This window comes from Desmodus rotundus, chromosome 3 (assembly GCF_022682495.2).
Source record: "Desmodus rotundus isolate HL8 chromosome 3, HLdesRot8A.1, whole genome shotgun sequence".
Taxonomy (NCBI): domain Eukaryota; kingdom Metazoa; phylum Chordata; class Mammalia; order Chiroptera; family Phyllostomidae; genus Desmodus; species Desmodus rotundus.
The window spans coordinates 140,497,746-140,513,783 of NC_071389.1; the positions used below are offsets into that span (position 1 = coordinate 140,497,746).

Sequence of the window (16,038 nt, forward strand, 5' to 3'; positions counted from 1 at the left end):
TGGTTCTGAATTGAGTACTCATGGCATCCGTAAAGAAAAAGGTTATCATTGACTTTTATTCCCTTATAACTTTCTATCATTTGTGGAGATACCAAATCTTCAGCAACATTTTTGTAGTACTCATTGTCTTATGATAAATTTTAAAAACAATGTCAAGCAAAAGTTCACATTAAACTACTTTTCTCCACCAAGTTTATAATTTTACTATAAATGCTAGAATAGGAGTAGGTTGAATCGAGTGAATATTAAAAGTTATCAGTTTAGTTTGACATTTTTGACAAAAATCTCAGAAATTACTTTGTACTGGCATTATAAAAAATAGATTCAATATAGCAATGTCTATTATTTAAAAGCTTCCTCTACTAAATATTTTGCAACCCTCAGCCTAATTCCTGTTGGAAAATAGCTACTGAATAAATATTTATTAACTGTTGAGTGTGAATGATTTAATTCACATTTTTTTTACCATAGTGTTTCTGTGAGGCAAGTAAGCTAAGAATAATCTAGCATAATTATTACAGAAAGTAAGATTTGAAAAATTAGTTCCTTAATGTTTTCAAATATTGATGTTTCTTATTATAATTCAATATAACTACCACTTTATGTTATGTTTTGTTCTAGTTGATTTTTAAATTTTATAAAATTTTCACCAGCTGAGTTTATTAACTGAAAGCATTGCATTTGTGGTCTTAGCTTTAAAATCACCGAATGAACAAGGGTTTCATACACACGTAACCGTTTGGAGATTACCTACGAGAAACCAAAACAACAACAAAAAACTAGTGGAGGCAAACCTGGTGACTGAGGTGGGCAGCCGAGTAAAGGTCTTCCTCTACCAATTCACTCAGAAACAGTTGCAGACAAAAATTTTACATAAAAAAATTATTCTTTCTAAACTAAATATTTGTAAAAGACATTAAGTTGTTAGCATTTATATGTCTGAAATTATTAAAGTTTTAAATTGTACTAAGATTTTTGGAAAGCTTTTCTAAGAACTTGGAGTAAATAACAGAAAACCAAGGTACTCGCGTCTTTTTACCCAGACATGCTTCCATGTAACAGGGTTCTCAGAGTGCAGTCCACAGACCCTGGGCGTCCTTGTTGGTTGCTGTTACCCTGTTACCCCTTGCAGATTTAGCACCAAGACAATGGCAAAAAATGGCAAAACGTAGCCATTATATTCTTCCCCACCATAAAAAGCAAAAATATATTCTTCATCACCACAAAAGCAAAAGCCAGGTTTCACTTAAGAGTGTTCTTAACGAGATATTAAACATAGTTTTAATAATCTACATTATGAAATAGGAAAGTACTCTTAAAGCAGTCCTGTTGCGTACCGAAGCGGTGTGCTGTCTCAGGAGAAAGCGGTTGTTTGATTGAATGGGGAACGAAACTAGCTACTTTTCTCATGGAGTAAACTATGGTTATTCAAACTTGGGCATTTGGCAAATATTGTCTTGAAAATGAATAAAATGAACCTATCACTTCAAAGATAACAACACATCATAGTTGCTGCCAAAGATAAAACTTGAGCTTTAAAGTGACAGTTTGAAGTTTGGGATGTTTGTATTCACCGTCTTGCGCTTGACAGCTTCCCAATACTTACTGACTGTTCTGAGAAGATCAGTGGAAATGATGAACATGATGTTTTGATACGGAATAAGGAAACATATCAATGTTTACAAGACCTGCATAAGTCACTGAACCAATTATTTTCCAAATGACTGTGCACAATAGTACAAAATCATGTGTAAAAATTTATTTAAAAAGTAAGCTAGAGCAATCAATTTTAATGAGTACAAAAAATATTTTGACAAAATTTCAGATTCCACATCGCAAATAAGAAAGTAAGAAATTAACTATTGCCCTGGCTGGTGTGGCTCAGTGGATTGAACGCCAGCCTGTGAACCAAAGGATCGAGGTTCGATTCCCAGTCAGGGCACATGCCTGGGTTGCAGGCCAGGTCCCCAGTAGGGGGCGTGTGAGAGGCAACCGCACATGGATGTTTCTCTCTCTCTCCTTCCCTTCCCCTCTCCCTAAAAATAAATAAATAAACTCTTTTTAAAAATTCAACTACTGTTTAATTATGGTGTAAAAAAGGATATCCCCAATGATCTGAAAAGGCCATTAAAATACTCCTTTCTTTTCCAACTACATATCTGTGTGACTTTGGATTTTCTTCATATACTTTGGTCAGACAACACCTCACAACAGATTGAATGCAGAATCTGACAGGAGAAAGAAGCTTTTTCTTACTAAGATACACATTGGATCTGTAAAAATATAAAACAAATGCTAATCTCACAAAATTTTTTGTTTTGGGTATGTAGTGATTTTTCTAAAATGTGGTATATCAACATGTAATGGTTTCTAATATTAATCTAATGTTTTTATATTAACATGTAATGTTATTACATTAGCATGTTATTTTTAAATAAATTAATAAATATATTTGCAAAGTCTGCTTTCCTTTTTTATTATTTATTTCTAATTAAGTATATGTGGGTGATATTGGTCGACAAGGTCATAGAGGTTTCGAGTGTACCCCTCCACATGACACGGTCTATACACGGCCTGTGTGCTCGCCCCCCGCAGTCCAGGCGCCTTCTGTCGCTATGCAGAATGTTTGGCCCTTTCTCTTTACCACCCCCACCCCCTCCCTCTGGCAGCCAGCACATTACTGTCTATGTCCATGGGTTTCAGTTTCATACCCCACTTCTGGGTGAAGTGACGTGGTTCTTGACTTTCTCTGTCTGACTTACTTCATTTAGCATAATATCCTCAAGGTTCATCCACATTGTCGCAAATGGCAGAATTTCATCTTTTCTTATGACTGAGTACTATTCCATAGTATATATGTGCCACGTTTTCTTTATCTAATCCTCAGTCAAAGGGCACTTTTGTTGTCTCCATGTCTTGGTCACTGGGAATAATGCTGCAGTGAACACAGGGGTGCATGTATCTTTGGGAATGTTTTCTACTTGTTTGGATAGATACTCAGAAGAGGGATTGCATGGCGTATGGTGTTTTATTTTTAATATGGTTAAATATCAATAGATATAACTTATATAAAACTCATATAAACAGGAGCCCTTTTATGTTCTTGATAATTTCTTTTAAAGGTTTTATTTATTTATTTATTTATAGAGAGAGGGGAAGGGAGGGAGGAAGGGAAGGAGAGAAACATCAATGTGTGGTTGCCTCTCACACACCCCCTACCGGGGACCTGGCCTGCAATCCAGGCATGTGTCCTGATTGGGAATCGAACCAGCAACCCTTTGGTTTGCAGGCCAGCGCTCAATCCACTGAGCCACACGAGCCAGGGCTGTTCTCAATAATTTTTAAGAGGGTGTAATTCTTGACAACAGAGTTTAAGAACCATTGCTGCGGAATAGTCCGTGGGATAAAGCACCTGCGGTGGTGAAGTAAGTTTGCTCCCTTCGGACAGTTGCGACTCCCGGTGGCATAAAGGTGCCATAGGAGCTCTAAGAAGCCCTTCAGTTGAGAAACTTGCTTGATTTTGTTTAGTTTAATGTTTCTCAAACTTTTGGATAAAATCCCGTTTTTACCCCAAGGAAAGGGGTATTTGTGAGGAATACTATTTTGCAAACATTGCCTCACTTTTGTCTCACTTCAAAGATCTAGGAACTTAATTTGCATTGGTTAAAATGTTATTTTATAACAGAACTTTATTTCTTTTTAAGGCCGAACAATATTTCATTGTATGTACATATGATGTTTTCTTTTTCCATTCACATGTTTAGGGACATTTAAATAGTTTGCACACCTTGGCTATTGTGACTAGCATTGCAGTGAACACGAGGCTGCTGATCTCTCTTTGAGATCCTGATTTCACTTCTTTTGGATAAAGACCCAGACTTGTTGGATCATATGGTAGGTTTATTTTTTACTTTTTGAGGAACATCCATGTTAGTTTCCATCAGGGCGGCACCAGCTTGCATTCCCACTGCCCAGCTTCAGTTGTGTAAGACAAATGAGCTGTGAGGATGTGCCCTACAGTATGGTGCCTGCAGCTAGCAGATTGTATTGTAAATTCAAAAAAGTGTCAGGAGGGTAGGTTGCATGCTAAGTGTGTGTACTGCAGAAAAATAAAACTTTATATTTATAAAAATATAGATATCACAGCTCTCAAGTTCAGTCTATAAAAGCTGACAGCCCTAATCAGGAGGGCAAACAATGTTTAATGAGCACAAGTGGCTGAGGATCTAGTTTTGGTTTTATTCTAAATGTTTTCAAGATTCTGTAAAACGTTCAGTCTGTACCATTAGAATTCTTACTTCTTGTCATTCAGAAAATATGCATTGGTGTAGGATAAAGATAAGGCTGCTAATGTTGTTATAATCATCTGAAAATTTGAACACATCTCTAATGTAAGGTTTTGAGGCTGTATTTTAAAATAGCAGCCCCAAGTTTTGTCGTTCACTTAAAATGTACCAGCATGGTTTGTTGTCAAAGCAAGGGATTTGAGGAGTCATACGAGACTGGTTTCAAATACTAAATCTATCATGTATTGTCTTTAAAGCTTAAGTTTATAAGTATCAGCACATATACAGTAAATGAGATTATTGCACCTACCTCCATAGGTTGTTGTACAAAGAAAATGAAGTTTCGACAGAGCCCATAGTACAGTCAGTACACAGGGATTGAGTGCCCACTAGAGGCCAAGCTCTATGCCAGGTTCCAGGGAAATGCAGATAAATAGAACAGATAAATAGAACACTGCCTCTTTGCTAAACACACTTCGAGATCAGCCCCAGGGAAGACCAAGTAGGTATCAATTGCAACAGAGAATAATAATGCTATAATAAAGTAAGGGAGGGGAGATAAATTGGTTATCCTCCAATACTTTTTCTTTATTAATAGAAACTCCCACATTCTAGCTAGGCATCTGGCCATCCAGCTAGAAAAACCACATATTCCTTCCTTCCTCGACTGCAGTGAGGCGTGGCCATACAGTGGTCTTGAGAAGTAATATGTGCAACTTACTGGTTCTGTTCTTACAAGGAAACTTTACTTAATCTATTTTCCTCTTCCTTCAGGCTGGCACTTGGCCATGGCAGTGGTGAGTCACATTTAGGGGCATAAGGACAGCATTTCAAGGTATGACATTTCAGATAGAAGTATAACACAGATCGTCAGCTGATTTTATAGATATCAGTGCCACCGGCTCTCTCCCAGGCCCTAGCTGCTACCTACCAGCTCAGACCTTAATATGAGAAAGAAATAAGCCGTCAGTCTTGTTTACACACCCTTACTTCCTTGTTAAAGCACCTGACCCAGGGTCCTAACTCACAGAGTAGGCTCTGGATGCTGTAACTACCAAGCCTAGAGCCCTTGGAGAAGATGGTAGAGGGTGAGCATAACAACATACGCCTTCCTGGAGGAGGGAATCCCTGGCCTGGGTTTTGAAGGGTCATTTTGAGTTGGAAAAAACTCCTCCCCTTGTGATTCTGACACTTCCCTCTTATGAGCCCCTTTCCTATGAGAATCACTGATGTGATGCCTTATAATGAGATTTGATTTTTCCTTTCTTAGTACGATTCCAGTGGAAGACTGAATTTAGTAATTCCTGCACTCTTTAAAATAATTTATATGGAGCACTTATTATATACATGTAAATTAAGGATATAAATATCCTAGGTAGCTCCTTCTTATGGATTTTCTTTCTTTTTTTAAAAATAAAAATCTTTTCTATAAACTATCAATCTCCTTTTCTGAGGAAGGGGGAGGGGGATAATGGTGGAAAGAAAGGAGGGGACTAGACAAAGAACATGTATGAATGACCCATGGACATGACAACAGGGTGGGGATGGACTGTGGGAGCACAGGGTGGGATAGGCAGAGGAGGGCAAAGGGGAAAAATTGAGACAACTCGAATAGAATAACAAAAAAATCTTCATTATTTTTTAATTTTTTAATTTATTTTGTTTTATTTTTGTTTAGTTACAGTTGTCCCTATCCTCCCCCACCCCTGGTGCTCCCCCCTGCCTTGTCCAATTCCTGCTCCCAAAGACAATCCCCACCCCATTGCCCTTGTTCATGGGTCATTTGAACCTGTTCCCCTTCTTTCCCCCATAATTCCCCTCACCCCTCCCCTCTGGTCACTGTCAGGTTCTTCTTTATTTCCTTGTTTCTGGGGGTTTTTTTTGCTTATTTGTTTTGTTGATTATCTTTAAAAATGATATGGTCATTGTCTGTATTTGTATAGTATGGTATCACTAATTCTCAGCTCAGTGCAGCTGGTCACATAGTAGCAGTCAGTAAATAAATTCTTTTTGGAAAGAACCGTTGAATACAGGGAAACATACACACTCCGGCATTCAGCCTACAACCATGAAAAGGACAGTGTTGCCCTGGAACCACAGCTAAGTAAGCCAGTGACTCAAAGGTGGTGTAAAAAGCAGCTATGCTAGGGTTAATGAACATATTCTGCAACTTAAGTTTTGGCAGTCATTACTGCATAAAAATAATTGAATTTTATTTCTTTAATAATGCATATGAAACGAGTCCTCAGATTTGTCCACAGGTGGGTTTTGAATAGGAGTTCAATTTTAACTGCATCACTAAAATAATGACATCACTTCTTTTTATTTTTCACAAGAGAACAAATCCATTTCACTTACTTACTTTTCAATGAGTTTAAACCCTTGAGAGGTACAGCATTACACGGCCTCTGTGTCCAATGGCCTTAGCAGGGAGGTCGCTTCGGAATTTAGCTCGAACCATGCCCCTGTTTCCATGAGCACGGGTTCCCTTTCCCCAATTACTCTGGTTTCCTTCGGTTTGCCACCAGGAGTCACTGTGTCGTTCTTGGCTTTGCACACACAAGCACATCTCCTGCCCAGATACAGTTCAGTTTCATCTCCAGCATGAACACCTTCAATTTTAAGAAGAGCTGTGTGCTCCCTTTGGTTCCAGAGACCCCGTTTACAGCCAGCAAAAATGGCCTTGGACCACCGCCTTCCAGACATGTTTGTTGTTGCAGAAGTCCTGTTCCTGGCCGGCTCCACAGGCTCCCGGATGGCGGAGAGAATGACATCACTTCTTGAGAATTTGAAGTCAGCGGGGTACAGCTCATGGAAAGAAATTTACTCAGTGATGCCCCAATGGCATGACAGAAAAGGTCAACATGGATACACACAGCTGACTTGCATTGCCCATAGTGGTAGATACAAATCATGACTGAAATTCACATCTTGGGTTCTGTAAGATTAAGCTTCCCTCTTGGTCAGTAGTGTGTATTGCAACTTAAAGACATGTCTTTGGTTCCCATCTGTCAGTTTTAATGTTTGATTAGTGAAAAAAATTGCCCTGATATAAAATCGGCATCAATAATTTGTCTTAATCATTTGTATTTGAAAGTTGATACCGTGTAACAGTTTTTAAACTGAATAATAAAAGTTGAACAGAAGGCTCTCACATGCTAAGTGGGATTTTGGCATCAAGAATATAAAGTGTGCTATGAGTTTTTTCCCTGTGTGTTTTAATGTTGTATCTTTATTACATTTACTAAGTAACTGATGCATGCAGAATGACAAAATGAATCGGCAGAATTACAAAACCAAACACAGTTAAGTAAAGAAAGCTTCCTCTTTATATATAAACACATGCAGGTAGATCCTGATAAACGCAGGAGTTACCTGGTGCTCTGCTGCACTGAGTCCTCATGTACTTTCACGAAGCCCTGTATCATCTGATGATTTCTTCAATGAAAGTGTTTTCCCGCTTTCATTGAGATTGATGCAAACTATTTAAAGAAATTTGCCGTTAAGAAATGAAAGTGGAAGCATGTTTCTAAAGAAATTTGAATGCAGAAAGAAATACTCATTATTTTTAGAAGAATTTTCCACTGAACAATTCCTAATTAGGTCTCTAATTTGCTTCTGTCTAATCACCAATTATTTGTGTTATTCATTAAATAAAGCATAGAGCTACTTGCTCTATGGAGTACGTACAGCCTAAGTTTGCTAATCTGCAAAATGATGAATAAACTAAGCCACTTCATCCATCTGTGAAATATTTCAAGGTCGACCATCCACTGGTTACAAGATTTTGAGTTAGAAAGACGGTGGAGGACAGCGCTTATAGTTTGATAATGTTTGCTTACGGAGCGTGAAATGAAATTTAACTGTGGCATGTCTGCATTTGTAAATTTATTGTGGTTGTTTAGACTTCTTGCAAAATGAAATGTCAGGCAGTCATTCTGAGATTCCAAATGTATTAGACTTCAAAGTGCTTGAATAACAGATTATGCTTTCAGTCTTTGAAGATTTTCTTCGATTTTTTCTACTACACAAAATTAATCAATATAGTCAACCAATAACAAAGTGTGGAATGAGCATAGGAAAATTGGTAATTAAAACTTAAAAATAATCCCCAAATTTGAACTGGTAAATGTGCCATCTGAATGTTACAGGGGTTTGAAAATGCACAAAGTACTGAATTGACATTTTTCCTGAATATGTAATATAGCATAGATAGAAAGATTTAGTCTAAAAAGTCTCTGATAGCTGCATGGTGTTATTATTTTTATGAAGCCAGATGCTTTCAAGTGATGGGAAAAAATAGTGCTGATTATGAAGTTCTTTTAGGTAATTGGGAAGCTTCACAGGATCTATTTACGCTCCATATTGATGGTTCTGAACAATATATTACCTAATGGTTTCTATTGCCTGAGAATTCATTCACACTTCCTTCCTCACTCTATCTTTGTCTCTCTCTCTCTCTCTCACTTGTCCTTCCAGGCTACTAGAGAACAAGAAAAATCTATTTTTAAATGGTACACATTTATTTGTTTATTTATGTTTCCTTGGTTGGTTGATTTACTTTACCAAAGCATTGCATTTCCAAAAGCTTAGATTTTTTTAATTGATTCATTTGGCTACAGGAACATTTTCTTGGTATTTAAAATAGTTTCCTACAGACTCACTTTCGAGTTGTGATGACTAACCTAATCTAAATTTCTCTCCTTTTTCTTTCTCTGAGTGCTTTGCCATGTGATTCATCTTCCCTCCTTGACCCTTTTCTCTTCAGGCTTTTCCTTAGACCCCAATTCTAGCTGTCCTTCACAGGCTCACTTGCCTGGTCTGCTGTTGATTTTTCTGAAGCTGTTTGTCCAATTTGGATTAACTTATGTTCATGCCTCTCTTTTTAACTTTTATTATTGAACCTTTGGCTGTTTCATTGGCATTTATTTGCTCATGGGGACCCTACCTACATACGTATTGCACCATCAGCATTCAATATGCAGTGAGTGTGTAACAGGAAAGAGGGGAGAATTCTCAGCCATCTTTCTACTTGGTTAGAGTATATTAGTTATGAGTTGAAAACCATGAGCTTAAAGAGGCTTTTAGAATGTCTGTAATTTTCAAGATTCATTTTTTAAAAGATTTTATTTATTTTGTTTTTTAAAGAGGGGAAGGGAGAGAAAAATGGAGATAGAGAAACATCAATGTCTGGTTGCCTCTCACGTGCCCCCCACTGGGAACCTAACCAGCAGCCCAGGCATGTGCCCTGATTGGGAATCCAACTGGCGATCCTTTGATTCGCAGGCCAGCACTCAACCACTGAGCCGCACCAGCCAGGGCTCAAGATTCCTTTATTGACTCTATCAAATGTATTTTACACCTGTGACATGCTAGGTACTTAACCATGCCAGCTTTGAGCAACCTTTAGGGCTGGCTCTACTTCATATCCTTGCTTGGTGATTTTGGTGTTTAATATACTTTTCAGGAAGGAAACTTTAAAGGTCCTGGAATAATTTAAAGAGTATGTTTCCATGAAGCATGAACAGTATGGGCTTATCTCACATCAAATCTGATTCATTCATTTGTTCATTCATTCACTCATTCAAGAAATGCTTGTTGTTTGCCTATATTGCCAGGCACTGTTCACAGCTTAAAGATACAGCAGTGTCCATAAGGGCAAATGTTCCTACTCTCATGGAGTTCGTGTCTTAGAAGAGAAGAAACAGATAACGTGGAAGAAAGCACGTATTCACAGCAGTTTCTAACAGTGAGAAGTGACAGGAGGATATGATGGAAAGTGTGGGGGGATTTGGGGTGGCCTCACCCTGTCTTCTCCATGACCTGCCAGCCCAGTGTGACAGGGCACAGCCACATTCCACCGTAGAAAAGCTCTCCCACTCTCAGGGAGCAATCTTAGGCAAATCTTGTCTCTTCAATCATCGCTCAATCAATTATTTATTCATGCATTATTCACTCTTCATTCCATCTTTCCGCCCATCGGACATTGTGCATTCAGTAACATGCTCTCCCAGCTAAGAATGCAAAGGTGAAAAAGAACCACCACTATATTTAGGCAGCGATCTCAAACTTTTTTGCACTAAGGGAATTTGAAAAACAAATACATTCTCTTCACAGATTTTTAGCTTCACATCTAAAATTTTCATCATAAAAGGGAATGTTGAACTGCCTTATGACCCAGCAATTCCATTTCTGGGCATATATCTGAAGAAACCCACAATACTAATCGGAAAGAATATATGCACCCCTGTGTTCATTGCAGTATTATTTACAACAGCCAAGCGATGGAAACAGCACAAGTGCCCATCAATAACAAGAGTGGATTAAGACGTGTGGTCATATACACAGTGGAATATTGCTCGGCCATAAAAAGAATGAAGTCTTAACCATTGCAGCAACGTGGATGGACATAGAAGGTATTATGCTAAATGAAGTAAGTCAGACAGGCAAGGACAAATACCATATGATTTCACTTGAATGTGGATCTAAAGAACAAAATGAGTTAACAAACAAAATAGAAGCAGGAGAGGAGGGTTGGGGGACTGGGTTAAAAGGTGAAGGGATTAAGAGGTACAAATTGGCAGTTACAAAATAGTCCTGGGAATATAATATGCAGTGTAGGAAATATAGTCAATGATATTTTAATAACTATGTCTGGTATCAGGTGGGTACTTGAAATATAGGGACCACTTTGTGAAGTACATGATTATCTAACCACTATGCTATCCACCGGGAACTAATTAAAATAATATTGAATATAAATTGTAATTGAAAAATAAAATGAAAAATAAAGTTTTTCTTCCTTTTTTTAAATCACTTTTTATTATTATTCTATTACAGATTTTCCCCCTTTGCCCTCCTCTGCCCATCCCATCCCCCCCAAAGTCACTTCCCACTGTTGTCCATGTCCATGTGTCACTCATACATGTTCTAGTCCCTTCCCTTCTTTCTGCCATTACCCTTTTCTCCCCTCTGGTCGCTGTCAGTCCGTTCCATGTTTCCCTGCCTGCGGTTCCATTTTGTTCACTATTTTGTTGCTTAGATCCCTCTTACAGATGAGATCATCTGGTCTTTGTCTTTCACCGACTAGCTTATTTCATCATTTACATGTTTGCAGAAGAAATCAGTTCTAGCATATTGTCAACTTTAAGTAAACCCGTTAGATCACTCATTTGAATGTATCCAGTGACCTCTGAACACCACAGCAACTTGTTTTAATCATTGAACAATACTGTCAAAGTAGAGTAACTCTCGAAAGACAGTATATGATATTTAAGGACATAAATGCTAAACTTCCTGAGTTGTTATTATAGGGTACATACATATTTTAAATAATAGATGTGAATAATACTGTAATAACTATGTGTGGTGTCAAATGGGCTCTAGACTCAGTGGGGTGAGCACTTCGTAAGTTATATAGATGTCCAATCACTGAGCTGTACTCCTGAAACTAATATAATTATGGTGTGTCAACTGTAATTGAAAATTTTTTTAATTAAAAATTATGTACATGAGGGTTACATAATCTATGAATTGTATTTCAGACTAGTAAATCTGTCACCTTAGCAGTGTGGCTACAAGCAAGTTGCTTAATTTTCCTGTATCTCTTTTCTTTGTCTACAAGTGAGGATAAATTATTGTATCAACATTGTAAGATTGTTGGGAGGATTAAATAAGTACACGAAACTCTTAGATACTGGCTCATAGCAAGAAATATTTAAATTTGATATTGTTGTTGTCATTATATTATTGTTGGTTAATTTACTGAAAATAGCCTTATAAGGAAAAATAGCAGAGTTAAAGTCCTAAATAAATATATACTTGTAATTTTCCCTGAAATAAAACAAAGATAGCATATTAAATGAAAATATGCATACCATTGTCCATACCTCAAAGTAGTACTAACTGCTACTATACACTAACCAACTAGATTTTTGAGTCAAGGGGCACTGTGGTGGGGCGGGGCTGGGGCGGGGCTGGGGGGAGAGTTATTACTTTAAAAGAGGCAGAAACCGAGTACTATTGGAGTGCAAAGGAAAAGTCCGCTTTTCTGCCGCAGAGTAGAGTCGGGGGTGCCTCACGGGGAGACAGCTCTAGGACTGGGCCTTGAACAATTTCCGGTGTGGATCTGGTGGGAACTAGGGCTTGAATATTGGTGGGAAGAGGGGAATAGAGAGGCTGGGAAGGATCTCTGAAGTCTTTCCTAACTCAATATTTTGTAAATCCAAAATGGTTTAAAAATCCTTGTCATTACACTTTTTCCCCTTTATTAACTAAGGTATGCTGGCATTGCCATCATATGAATGCAACAAAAAGATTTATTGAGCACATACTACCTGCCAGGAACAGTGAATGCCTATCTCTTTGTAGCTGTGTCTACTTACCCACAGATATGTGTGCCTCATATTTTTTTTATTAAATTACTTTTTTACATCAAAAGCATTTAATTTCAGGCTGTGATGAGCCCTGTTTGGATTATGACCATGAGTAAAATCATTTTATTAAATCTTTTTAAACAATGAAAACAAGTGCTTCTACTACTTCAATAAATGTAAGAATTGGAGTGTTTGTTGATTGCAGGGCTCTGGTGACTTCTTTTTGAGAATGACTTAATTTTAGAAACCAACAGTGTTTTCTGTCCAATAAATCTAAGGGTAGTTACTGCAAGAACAATCATTTAAATGTCTTGATCTCGGTGTGAAACACTGTTTTTAAAAAAGATTTTTTAAATTTATTTTTAGAGAGGGGAAAGGAGGGAGAAAGAAAGGGAGAGAAATATCAATGGGTGGTTGCCTCGCTCATGCCCCCTACTGGAAAATCTAGCCCGAGATCCAGGATTGTGCCCTAGACTGGGAATTGAACTGGTGACCCTTTGGTTAGCAGGCCAGCACTCAGTCTACTGAGCCACACCGGCCAGGGCTGAAACACTTATTTTTAATTTGAAGCATTTGTTTTGAAACTTTCTCTTAAATTTTGTACAAATTCATGAAGAGCAAGAACATAAACTGTTAGAATTATACCATTCATATTTCTTAGACCACTACATATCTTTCTATAGCAACTGTTGAAATAGCTGAGTGATAAAATTAGTCTTCACATTTCAAAGTATCTTAAACAAGAACAACACAAAGGGGTGGGGAATTATTACAATGTATAGGAAGAATCCCAGGGGTAAGGCAGCATTTGATGGGTTAAATTAGTTTTGTGATTGTCAGCCAGAGCAACCCACCATGCCCCCTGTTGCAAATTTACATGGGCATTTTGGTTGTCCCAGTGCTGGGCAAGGTGGGAGTGAAAGGGGGGCCATCAGAATTCTGCGGATGGGCGTCTGGGGTGCTGGAAGTACTGAAATGAGGAAGTAGGTGAAAACTTACTTATAATTATTTGAGCCTAGAAGCTAACACTGTTAAATACAGAGGTGTAAGGTTTTTTTTCTTACGTGGATTTTATTTTTTAGAGCATTATGTTCCTAGCAAAATGGAACGTGGCAGAGGTGTCTCACGCACTCCCTCCTCACAGGTGCATGGCCTCCCTCATTATCAACATCTCCACGAGAGTGGTGCAATTGCTGCCAACCGCGAGCCTCCACGGTCTCGGCATTACCCCCCGAGTCTGTAGTTTACTTAGAGTTCATTCTTGCTGTTTCGCAGTACATGAGTTTGGACAAGTGTACAAGGACACGTGTCCACTATTACAGTATTATAAAGAGTGTTTTCCACTGCATTAAAAACCGTATGTGCTCTGCCTGATCATGCTTCCCTCTCCCCAGCTCCTGGCTACCACTCATCTTTTTACTGTCTCAGTAGTTTTGCCTTTTCCCGCATGTTATATAGTTGGAATCATATCGTATATGACCTTTTCATTTTCCCTTCTTTCACTTAGTAATATGCATTTAAGTCACGCCATGTCTTTTCAGGGCTGGATAGCTCATTTCCCTTTAGCATTGAATAACATCTCATTATCTAAAAATTCACAGTTTATCCTCTCACCTACTGCAGGATGTCTTGGTTGCTTCCGGGTTCTGGCAGTTACGAGTAAAGATGCCATAAACATCCAAATGCAGGTTTTTGTGTGGACATGAGTTCTCAGATCCTTTGTGCAAATACCAAGGAGTGCAGTTGATGAATCGTATGGTAGTAATATGTTTAGCTTTGTCAGAAACCAACCATCACCCGAAGTTGCAGTACCACTTTGCGTTCTCGCTAGCAGTGAGGGAAAGTCGCCGTTTGTCTACATCTTCACCAGCCTCTGGTGCGGTCCGCGCGGTGGATTCGGCAATTCTAGTAGGTGTGTGCTGGTGTGTCATTACTGCTTTAATTTGCATTTCCCTGACGACATGTGATGTAGGGCATCTTTTATTTGCCATCTGTCTATTTTCTTTGGTGAGGTGTCTGTTAAAGCCTTTGATCCATTTTTAATCAGGTAGTTTTACTTATTATTAAGTTTTAAGAGTGCCTTTTGTATTTCTATATTTTGTTCTGTGTACAGCAGTCACTTATCAGATGTTTCCCTTGCAGACACTTTCTCCCAGTTAGTGACTTCTCTTTTCATTCCTTTGACAGGAGATATTCTTCACAGTTTTAATATGATTATACTAATTTTTATTGTGTTGGCTACCTATAACAATACCATTTTATTTTCTCTATGTTGTATGGAATGGCGTCTAATCATGTCTTGAATTTGAAATTACTTCTCAGAAGTAAGTGCAGGGATCTAACTACATCTACTAGCGTGGTAGTGTCCTAAGATTTGCTAATTTAAGTATATATTATTAAACATGTATTTACATATATTATTTACAAGGTATTTTATATTTACATTATGTATGCACGGTCACATGATATATGAATTTTATGGGGTCTACTAAAGTGGGATAGTACAAATCACTCGCTACAATGGAGTACTGTTGGGTCTAACAGGGGGGAGAACACTGTCACTGCCAGGGACCAGAGTGCTTTCCCTTCTACTCTGCCATCCTCAGTGTGTCCGACTGTGTCCCCTAAGGTCATGGGGAGTCTGCCACAGTTCTGGGCATCACGTGCAAACACAATGGTATCTAAAAAGGGTCTTATTGTATTAACTGTCTCAAGATTCTTCTAATAAACTCTATGTTTCATACTGCTATTCAAAAAAATACTGTAACCATTACTCGATCTCAACATGCATAAAAGAGTACAACTTACTGAGTGTCTAGGGAAGGTTGTCAGTTGAAGATTTAATCTCAATAGTTGGTCTATTCCTCTTTCCCTCCAACGGGATGGGGAATCTAATGCAGAAGAGTACAGAAACCGTGTGAATGCTGTTCAGGCAATTGCCTACTTCCCAGAAAGAAAAGAATTAGCTTTCTAAAAAAAATGTATTTGCTAGTATATATTTGCTAATTTTATTGAAGCACATTTTTTAATTTTCTCGTGTGAACAATTTTTTTTTTCCTAACAAATTTAATTTTATAGTTTGGTGAACATTTAGCACAACTAAACCCATTTTGTCATAATAATCTCTTGTCTTTACATGAAAATATAGGGGAGCTGAAATTGCTCTTGAAGAGATTAGTGTGTTGGAACGGGCTAGTCAGGATAGTAGCCCGGCCAAGGATGCAGAGGCAGCAACGCCTGCAGGGGCCAGGTGGCAGCTGAATAAGAGAATCGGGCCCAGTGGAAGGGGCTGCGGCTCAGTGGAGAGTACATATTTATTCATGGGTGGCAGCCAGCACGCGGCTTTAATTAATAGTTGCCACATTGGAGTTGGGCCC

The 16,038-nt window shown here is 38.3% G+C and overlaps 1 protein-coding gene and 1 pseudogene across 2 annotated transcripts in view; one reads left to right on the forward strand and one right to left on the reverse strand.

The window, feature by feature from the left end:
• Positions 1 to 16,038, forward strand: part of GRIP1 (glutamate receptor interacting protein 1) — a 649,796-nt gene that overhangs the window by 241,626 nt on the left and 392,132 nt on the right. The gene's annotated exons all lie outside the window — the stretch shown is intronic.
• On the reverse strand, positions 6,528 to 6,992 carry LOC112319175 (large ribosomal subunit protein eL33 pseudogene; annotated as a pseudogene).